Genomic DNA, 526 nt, shown 5'->3' with positions numbered 1-526 from the left:
AGTGGTGTCACGTGCTCGTCTCGGCGTCCGTCGTCGCTACCGCGACGACATCCGCCTCGACTCGCGTTACCCTAAGATACACAGGGTGGCCCTGGTGTCACGTGCTTGTCTCGGTGCACATCGTCGCTACCGCGACGACGTCCGCCTCGACTCGCGTTACCCTGAAATAGACAGGGTGGCGCTAGTGTCACGTGCTCGTCTCGGCGTCCGTCGTCGCGACCGCGACGACGTCCTCCTCGACTCGCGTTACCCTAAGATAGCCAGGGTGGCCCTGGTGTCACGTGCTCGTCGCGGCGTCCGTCGTCGCTACCGCGACGACGTCCGCCTCGACTCGCGTTATCCTAAGATAGACAGGGTGGCAGTGGTGTCACGTGCTCGTCTCGGCATCCATCCTCGCTACCGCGACGACGTCCGCCTCGACTCGCGTTACCCTAAGATAGACAGGGTGGCGGTGGTGTAACGTGCTCGTCTTAGCGTTCGACGTCGCTACCGCGACGACGTCCGCCTCGACTCGCGTTACCCTAAG

Source organism: Triticum aestivum, chromosome 7D (assembly GCF_018294505.1).
Source record: "Triticum aestivum cultivar Chinese Spring chromosome 7D, IWGSC CS RefSeq v2.1, whole genome shotgun sequence".
NCBI lineage: Eukaryota > Viridiplantae > Streptophyta > Magnoliopsida > Poales > Poaceae > Triticum > Triticum aestivum.
The sequence above is the reverse complement of the archived record's forward strand: the minus strand, read 5'-3'. Positions refer to the sequence as shown.